Below are 9,743 nucleotides of genomic sequence, written 5' to 3' on the forward strand. Positions count from 1 at the left end.
CGATGTGGGACTCAATCTCGGGACTCCAGGATCATGCCCTAAACCAAAGGCAGACACACCCAGGTATCACAGACATTAACAATTCTTAACACACTCTGAACTATTGTTTCTCAAAGCACTCTTTGAGAATCATTATTTTAAGCTAAACAATATATGTATGTATGTGTGCATATACATATGTAATGTATGTATGCATTTAAACCTCAGAGAATTTATTATTTCCAAGTAATATTGAGTTTCTGTGTCTGGAAGCCATCCATGAATGCAATATGTCCATTAAGTTAGTCAGAATGGGCTACCCAACCAGAAGGACAGATGCTGTTTAACCCAATTCCTGTGGGAATGAGTGGGCTATGGCTTCCATGATTATAGTTTAGATTGAGAAGGTTCTCTACTGCTGAGTTGGGTGGCCTGCTTCCCCAGTCAACATAAGTGCTCATGTAGTACTGCTGGGTTGGCATGGGTCCCTTGATTCATCCTAATCTGTGAAATGTCAATGTTATCCACAGCCTGAAATAGGTCTGGACTGAAAGGGTGAGACAAAAGCTTGCCATTTCAATTTGCCAGACGTTGCTGCAATTACAACACCAAGACTCTTAATAAAAACTAAGTGGTCTCTGTACGAAAGGGCAGAATGAGATTGTGAGTATCCCTTCGAAAGAGTTGATTAATATTCTAAAACAGTGGGAAACAGTGGCAAGGAATACAACCTTGATCATGTGCATCACATGGCCTGGCCATGTGAGAACAGTTGGATGATCTGTACCATTGCTTTTGTTTTTTTTGTTTTTTGTTTTTTTTTTAATTTATTTGGTATAGTTCCAATACCTGGGCAACAGTGCTTTTCCTTTGGAGAGAATAATCGTCCTGCCCCTTTTCACTACACTGCTGTGCTATGGCATGTCTCATGCAGGTACTTCCTTCTTTCCTTTGGAATGTCCCTTTCACCTTTAGTTTATCCCAGGCTTGCCTCCTCTTACAAAGATGCTGGTGCTGTTTGGCATTCATATAAAGAGGCCCTTCTTCAACCATCTCCATCCCAGGTAGAGGTATACCTTGGATAAGGCACAGAGCCACCTCCAGGCACCATCATTAATTACTGTCCCTCCTGAATTGATCACATAGCCTGCCACTGGTAGAGTTATAATGGCAGGCCCTTGCCCACTGCTGGTTTGTTGGTATTGGCCTCTGTCTGAACAGTCCGTACTTCTGCCAAACTGGCTGCTGAGATGGTGGTCATGCCTTGCTAGAGAATGTTGCCATCTGCATCAACTGGCTGATAGAAGGTGGTCCGCCCTTCAACAGTCTGTGCTACTTGCTGCTCCTGGACAGTGATCTGCAGCCGTGTTTGTTTCTGGCTGGCACTGCAAGCTGCCTGTGGCTGCTGAATGATAATCTGCTGAGTGGGGTGCTATTGGCCCTGCACCTGCAACATTTCTCCTCTTTTTCTTCCTCGGAGCTGGATCTATCTCCACAGATCCAACAAAATCTGCTACAGATTCTGTTTCCCAGATACAGGTTTTTGTGTGATGATGTGACCCAGTCCACAAAGGACAGCTGGGGCCATGATAGGGTGGCCAGTTGATGTGATTAACAGGCTAGTGATTAACACTGGCCTGTATCACTAATGGATGCCCTGGACTTGCTGTTGAATTTGACAATCTGCTTTGTCAAAATATATTGCTATTTGCTTCACTCCGCCCCATGGTCCAACCAAGTTAGAATCCCATTCACAAGGAACTTCACTCTAGAGGTCCTAGAAGACTGTGAAGTACACTGCAGAGTACAGGGAAATTTGAGGCAGGCAAGACCATTCTGTACCTGGAAACTCATCTGGACCTTCAGGTGAGGGACAAGGGAATGCATCTCCACTTGGCACTACCATTCTAAAAGGGTCAATACCCCCAACATGCCTGATCCAGTGGTGACATCCCTGCATGAGACTGGCCTCAGCAGGCTCTGAACTGGAATGCCCAGAGGCACTTACAGGCTATGGGCCAGGGCCACCAGCTTCTCTGCATAGCTGGAGAGGCTCAGCTCAAATCTAGAAGTTTCTTCTTCATTCAATACATATCATAGGTGTATTCATATGCATACTGGACTATATTACTTTCTGATGGAGATACAGAGATATTTAGGCAAGGATTATTCATAAAACCATCTTATAGCACAGTAGGAAAAGTTAGAAAAGCACAGGAAACTCCAACGAAAAGACAAACTATGAGATAAAAGAGAAGTAGAAAGTTCTGGGAATATTTGCAGACTAACATCCCTGTCTGAAAATCAGAGAATAGAGTACTAAGAGTGGTATTTGAGCGTGATCTTTAATGTAAAAAACATTTTGACCAAAAATGTTGGGAATATATGGGAAACAGGGTAAATGTCTTGCAAAAAGTGGAGGAATACAATTTGACAGTAACATAAATATATAAAGAAGGTGAGCTGAATTATTGCTGTATTCTCTTTCAAGTTTTGCTTCTTTCATTTTACATCTCTGCTGCTCTATTTGTCTAATGTGGGCTTCTCATTGAGACCCTTGAAATTAGCACTTCCCAGGTATTTGGCCTGGCACATTCATCCCTAGCTGACATCCACAGCCATGGCTTCGTGAAAATCAGAAAGGCTGACAATGTCCATGCTAAACCAGTCTCCTAAATTCAGGCCATTTCACCAAATGCCTCCTAGATATCTCCCAATGCATGCCCCACAATAACCCTAAGAACATTACGTCCATCATTTCCTCACAAATCTATGTTGCCCTGAGTCTTCTAACTTAATCTGCAGCAATAAAATCCTTGAGAAAAACAATAAGGAGGAATCCTTAGGCAACAATAATAATAATATGATGTCACGTCTCTAGACAATTTAGAATATCCCTCAGAAATTTTCCACCCAGAGGAAATGAGAGAGTGATAGCAATCTACTCTGAAGATAGTTATACGGGCAAAGGAATCTCCCTGAAATACACCTCTGTTGAAGTGGAAGAAAAGAGAACAGATTTTGAACTTCAAGGCGACACATGCAAGACTAGATGCATAATTTGCAGGGCTCGGTGAAAGATGAAAAGTGGATTCCTTTATTTAAAAATTATTAGGAATTAACAAGTCAGCAACAGTAGAGTATGAAACTTGAGTGTGGGGTCCTTCTGAGTGCCAGTGCTGGGCGACTGCACAGCCCATACACCCTGAAGCCATGCCTGTGTGCAAGCCCTAATCAATCAGAATTGGTGAGTTATACAGTACTTGAGGTTCACAGTAAAGGATGATAAGGTTATATTAAAAATAGGAAAGTATTCAACAGAGAAATTTTAAAGAAAAGTAAGAGAGAAAAGTGAGCTCTAAATGAGAAAAAATGAAAAAAAAAATAAATGAGAAAAAATGTGACATCCAAATTTTCACTATTCTGTGCATCCTCTATTCAGCTCAATCCTGTAATTAATTACCACAGACATAGTACGAGATACTTTGTAAATATTCACACCAATTAAGGACTTGTGCTTTTACTTTATTAACTCACAACCATTCCGCATTCAAACGTTCCTTACAAGTATGTTTGACATCTATTCATGTATTGTGTGATCAAGAACTCTCATTGTGTCCACAGGTATTTGTCTCCACCTGCACGTGCTTCTTTTAGAGAGAATATTCATGTGGCTTCTGTGAAGCCTTGTTTTCCATTCTGACATCTTATCTGCAACTTCCTTCCTGATAACCTCAGAAAAAAGCTTATTATTTCCGTTCATATTCTATTCTGCTCTCATTGAATGCCTTCCATTATGCCTCAGTGGTACAAAGTTTTCTATTATTGATCACGCTACCTTTCAAGGAGTATTGAAAGAATCTTCTGTTGTTTTATTCACTTTCAGGGCAGCACATCTTTGTATTATCAGCTGTGCTTCTTCAGTCAATGCATTTTTACCCTTTCAGTTTTACTTCATTATTTACTCTCTCTGGTGTTTGAAATATATTCCCAGATTTAAGCAAATTAGGCATTGATGCCAAATGTATGCCCAGTAAGACATATATAAAAGAATTCTGTGAATATCCGGGATACATTTGTGCATCATTGTTGACATATATGCCCCCTCTGGTCCGGTTTTGATCCCTCGTCATTGGAACCTGTCAATCATTCTAAATTGTATGTGGGTTTTATAATGTGAGGATATTTCCCAGAGGCTGAAACAACTGAAAGTCCTGGGCAAATGGAAAAACAAACTAATAAATAAATAAAGAAATTCAACAAAAGGCATGACAGAATGTGCCATTCTGTGTATTTTTTACAATTTGGATTTTCAATGCTCTGCCATATGGAAAAGATGAAAAAATCTATTACTAAAATTCTTATGGTAAGATGGTTTCTGAATTCACTTTGTTTTTAGAAAACAAATAACGTAAATTAAATCTCCTGAATGATATCAAGAGGAGAAAGCATGATACCATGCATTTTATACGGTTGTTAGGTTATTATGTTTTTAATAAATGGTGCAGTGCATGTTATTCTTGAGTATATAATTTTAATGACATGTATAGCAAATAAATGTTTCTGTAATTCTAACCTTTTTTATATGGTTTGCTCTTCTGGTCATGTGCTACTTTCCAATATTATTATATTCAGTATCTCTTTTTTGTTTCACTCATAGTTATAAATGAAAAAAGGTTTATTAGATAATGTTTCTAAAATTTAAAAAACATTAATTAGAAAATATCCATATATAATTTTCATTTTTCATAAATTCTTGTTAGGCACCTAGTGTCTATTATCATATCATGAATTCTGTACTGGGGATATTTAGTTCTAAATCGTGCACAGTAAGGGGGCCTGGGTAGCTCAGTCATTGAGTGTCTGCCAGAGTTCTGAGATTGAGTGCCACAGGTTCCCCAAAGAGCCTGCTTCTTCCTCTGCCTGTGTCTCTGTCTCTCTCTCTCTCTCTGTGTCTCTCATGAATAAATAAATAAAATCTTTAAAAAATTTAAAAAATAAATCATGTGCTCAGTAACATAGTTTCCCATATTTTATCAGTTCACCACATGAGTTCCAAATTCGTATTTATTCTGTGGCATCTGAGAAATAAACCTATAGAATTCTGTAGGAACTGTATTAGCATAACCCAAACTATAAAATATAATTTTATAATTTTATAAAACTGAATGTACTTGGATGTATTATGATATTATTGTTTCTGCTTGTTTTTACTTTGTGAATGTGCAATAACCTCTAAAGTCTTAATTATTTAATATTCTGTGAATCACATCTCACTCAAAAATGACCAAGGTCAGGCATATGATATGTCAGTCACATTCCCCACATAATCAAAATTTTACCATGGGAGCTGGTTTCCTATGCTGTAGTTTCCCCTCCAAAACACTGGAGTATGTGTGTGTTTATGCTGGTGTTTGAGAGCATTTGTGTTAGGCACGGTGTAGGCATTTCAGTGCAGAGCACCTTTAACGTATAATTATTCCAGAATACAATCTCAGAAGATAATTCATTGAAAAGTGGAAATATTATCATATTTCTGTTGTATTGCTATGATCTTTCATATGATGATCACATCTTAATTGACAAAATAAAAATAAACAGATAAGAAAAGTTAAGAGCAGAATGGTGATCTTTTTTTTATAATTTTTATTTATTTATGATAGTCACACACACAGAGAGAGAGAGAGACAAAGACATAGGCAGAGGGAGCAGCAGGCTCCATACACTGGGAGCCCGACGTGGGATTCGATCCCGGGTCTCCAGGATCGCGCCCTGGGCCAAAGGCAGGCGCTAAACCGCTGCGCCACCCAGGGATCCCCAAAATGGTGATCTTACCCAGAGATGAAGGTACATACTTAGAAAGGGGAAGATAAACAGTAAGAGAACGTTCCAACTATAAGGTGTACAATGACATTACAAATATGATCAACATGAAATACATTCATTATGTCAGTAGGACATTGTGGCTTGGAGAAATATATTTTACAGGTGTAATAATCAAATTGTACTAACAGAGGCTACATTAATTAAAGTCAAGTTTAATGAATCATGGAGTATCTTCTAAGCTGAAGCAGGATATATTATAAATCAATTTACCATTTGCTTATATCTTGAGATCCAAAGTACTGCATGCTTGAGATGGCTACTGAACTCAAGAGAACAAGTCTCCAGGTATATGCATCAAATGGAACTGGACTGCAGGTCAGGCCTATTACAGCAAAGATTTTCAATTCTGGAATAAACATTAATACCAGACTCAGTACTGCCCACAAATTTGAAGAGGTAAAAGGCATTTTTAGAATAAAAAATCAAAGTCTGTACCGTCCCTTTCACTTTTAATATCCACTAATTCTGTGAGTTTCGAACTTATGATAATTGGTATTCGTTGTTGTGAGTTATTTAGCAGCAACATGGAATTGCCTAGGCTTGCACAAATAATTTTGGTATATTTATAGAATTTTATGCATTGCAAATAGAGAATACATTTGGTGTATTAAAAACAAACCATGCACTAGAGAAAAGAAAATCTCACATTCAAAAGAAACTTCATAAAACCATGTTTCCTAACCATACTGCAATAAAATTAGAAATCAATTAGAATATTAGAAATCAAATAGATTAATCAAATAAAATCATCATATCTGGTAACTAACAAACTACAAAGTGAATGCTAGGTTAAAGAGAAAATAAGAAATTTGAAAAATTATTAGTACATAATTCCTATGGAATCTCTAAGTGCCAAAATACCTGAGCCAACACTGAACTAGCCTTTGTAAAAAAAACTTGTAGCAACAAAACAAAACAAAACAAAAACAAAAACAAAACTTGTAGCTAAAAATGCAATTCAAAAGTAAAATGTTTCTACCATATAGCCATTAGAAGATAAAAGTTTTAAGGATAATTACAAGTATCCATAACAATGTGAAATGATAAATATTCATATACTGCTGGTGGTAAATTATATTGGTACAATCACTTTGGAAAAGTTTAAAACTTGATGATATCTTTTAAAGTGGAAACTTAAGGGACGCCTGGGCGCTCAGCAGTTAAGCATCTGCCTTTGGCTCAGGGTGTGATCCTGGAATCCGGGATCGAGTCCCACATTGGGCTCCTTGTGGGAAGCCTGCTTTTCCCTCTGCCTGTGTCTCTGCCTCTCTCATGAATAAATAAATAAAATCTTAAAAGAAAATAAAGTTGAACACTTCCATATGTTTTAACCTGATATTTATACTCCTAAGTACATGCTTAATAGAAACATTTACAACATATATTAACCCTAAGACAAGTACCAGAATATTCATGATAGCACTATTTTAATGACCCTAAACTTGAAACTACTCAGATGCCCAGTAATATTATAATGGAAATTAAATTACAGCATATCCATATAATGTAATACTTTCCAACCATGCAAATGAATAATTTGGACTACACGCAATATGAGTAGATCTCATAAGCACTATGAAGAGTGAAAGAAGCAAGACATAAAAGAATGTATGATTTTGAAGAAATACTGTAGAATCCCATACAGAATACTGCTTTAGAAGAGGGTAGAAACAAAACAAAACAAAACAAAACAAAAAAAGAAAAGAAAAGGGTAGAATCAAAGGGACTATGAGAAGGCTTACAAGAGGTTATGATTTTTGATCAAGGCTACTAGTTTCACAATGAAATCAGTTTGTCAAAAGTATGACTATCCATTGGAAGAAAGACAGTCTCTTCAATAAATGGTGCTGGGAAAATTGGACATCCACATGCAGAAGAATGAAACTAGACCACTCTCTTTCACCATACACAAAGATAAACTCAAAATGGATGAAAGATCTAAATGTGAGACAAGATTCCATCAAAATCCTAGAGAAGAACACAGGCAACACCCTTTTTGAACTCGGCCATAGTAACTTCTTGCAAGATACATCCACGAAGGCAAAAGAAACAAAAGCAAAAATGAACTATTGGGACTTCATCAAGATAAGAAGCTTTTGCACAGCAAAGGATACAGTCAACAAAACTCAAAGACAACCTACAGAATGGGAGAAGATATTTGCAAATGACATATCAGATAAAGGGCTCGTTTCCAAGATCTATAAAGAACTTATTAAACTCAACACCAAAGAAACAAACAATCCAATCATGAAATGGGCAAAAGACATGAACAGAAATCTCACAGAGGAAGACATAGACATGGCCAACATGCATATGAGAAAATGCTCTGCATCACTTGCCATCAGGGAAATACAAATCAAAACTACAATGAGATACCACCTCACACCAGTGAGAATGGGGAAAATTAACAAGGCAGGAAACAACAAATGTTGGAGAGGATGCGGAGAAAAGGGAACCCTCTTACACTGTTGGTGGGAATGTGAACTGGTGCAGCCACTCTGGAAAACTGTGTGGAGGTTCCTCAAACAGTTAAAAATATACCTGCCCTACGACCCAGCAATTGCACTGTTGGGGATTTACCCCAAAGATACAAATGCAATGAAACGCCGGGACACCTGCACCCCGATGTTTCTAGCAGCAATGGCCACGATAGCCAAACTGTGGAAGGAGCCTCGGTGTCCAACGAAAGATGAATGGATAAAGAAGATGTGGTTTATGTATACAATGGAATATTACTCAGCTATTAGAAATGACAAATACCCACCATTTGCTTCAACGTGGATGGAACTGGAGGGTATTATGCTGAGTGAAGTAAGTCAGTCGGAGAAGGACAAACATTATATGTTCTCATTCATTTGGGGAATATAAATAATAGTGAAAGGGAAAATAAGGGAAGGGAGAAGAAATGTGTGGGAAATATCAGAAAGGGAGACAGAACATAAAGACTGCTAACTCTGGGAAACGAACTAGGGGTGGTAGAAGGGGAGGAGGGCGGGGGGTGGGAGTGAATGGGTGACGGGCACTGGGTGTTATTCTGTATGATAGTAAATTGAACACCAATAAAAAAAAAAAAAAAAAAAAAAAAAAAAAAAAAAAAAAAAAAAAAAAAAAGTATGTGTACTATACTCTTGTACACACTCTTTAGTAGTTTATATTATACTCCAATAAACATTTTAAAAGATGAATAAATGTTAAAAATATAGGTGCTCCATTCAGAATTTCACAAAGAATAAGGAAACAAATGTAAAATATGAAAGTGAAAAAACTTGGTTTGAAAAACAGCCATGAACAATGAATGAGAACAAGCCTTGTTCAGGCTTGAGGATGGGTGAGAACAATGATTTAGATTCAATTAAGGTATCACCTTCATTTCTTACAGAATCATCCATAAGTAGTTCAAATTCAAATCCAATTTATGGTCACAGATACATGTGATTACATCTCCTCCCTTCAAATGGAAGAACAAAACAGAAAGAACTCCCAGATGAAAGGAATCCATATAGACAGTGGTTTTTTTCTGTTATAAGTGGTAGTAGAGGACAATGATTGGGAGGGAATATGAACACAAAAGCAATAGTTTTATTTCTCCACATTGTTTCTTATTGTATCATTGATTCTTCTTTTGTTTCTATTATGGTAGGTATGGCTAAGTGCTACCTGTCAATCAGCTCACTGATGCGTCCTTAACTAGTATTTAAAAATCCTTGATGTGTGGAGACACTTTCTCATTAACCTAGTGAAGTATGTTTTCAATTCCACATTACATAAACATAAGGCCAATTTAATTGATAGGTGACAGTAATTTCAGCAAAACTCACTGTATCACAAACTCTAACACAAAAGTTAAAAATAATTTAAACTATGTGATTCAGCTCTTG

At 37.2% G+C, this 9,743-nt stretch overlaps 1 pseudogene; it reads right to left on the bottom strand.

The window, feature by feature from the left end:
* Positions 1-880: 880 nt before the first annotated feature.
* LOC112678699 (nuclear transcription factor Y subunit alpha-like) lies at positions 881-6,391 on the bottom strand (annotated as a pseudogene).
* Positions 6,392-9,743: the final 3,352 nt, after the last annotated feature.

Source organism: Canis lupus, chromosome 22 (assembly GCF_003254725.2).
Source record: "Canis lupus dingo isolate Sandy chromosome 22, ASM325472v2, whole genome shotgun sequence".
Taxonomy (NCBI): Eukaryota; Metazoa; Chordata; class Mammalia; order Carnivora; family Canidae; genus Canis; species Canis lupus.